Raw genomic sequence first — 553 nt, 5'->3', positions numbered from 1 at the left:
ATTACTCTGTGTGTGTGTGTGTTTGGTTTTCTCATACTAATTAACTACGAGATAAATCAGTTAATAACGGCTGAATATCCTTTCCAGAGAAGTTATAAAAACTGTTTCAAGCGAATCTTACCTCGCTGACACTCCAGTCACCTCAGTATCTAAATCCTGTCATCAGCACTATACACACGTTCTTGTCACATCACTCAAGTGGTCTCCTCGCAGTCCACCTTTGGCACCTTTGCGCCCTCTTTCATCGTCAAGAAGGTCGGTTTTTAGCTGACCCAGTATGGCAAGGTCAAGGTGCCTGTTCCTGTTACCTTTTTGGGCGAATATTACCATACGGTTTAATAAGCAACAGCCAGAGTTGTTTCGAGTTGACAGGGGACATCGAGGAGAGTTGGTAAGGACGATAGTCAAGGTGTTTGTAAAGGGGAGTTTCACTTATGTTGGATAATGATGAAAGTGAATGGCAGGGTCGTGCCTCGGGGGTCAAGAACAGGCCATGACATCCTGGTGGGTAGGGTATCATTCTTTCTTTCCTCTACAATCTCCCCACCCCTCC

This window comes from Penaeus monodon, chromosome 15, assembly GCF_015228065.2.
Source record: "Penaeus monodon isolate SGIC_2016 chromosome 15, NSTDA_Pmon_1, whole genome shotgun sequence".
NCBI classification, from domain to species: Eukaryota; Metazoa; Arthropoda; class Malacostraca; order Decapoda; family Penaeidae; genus Penaeus; species Penaeus monodon.
Note: the sequence above shows the minus strand (reverse complement) of the source record.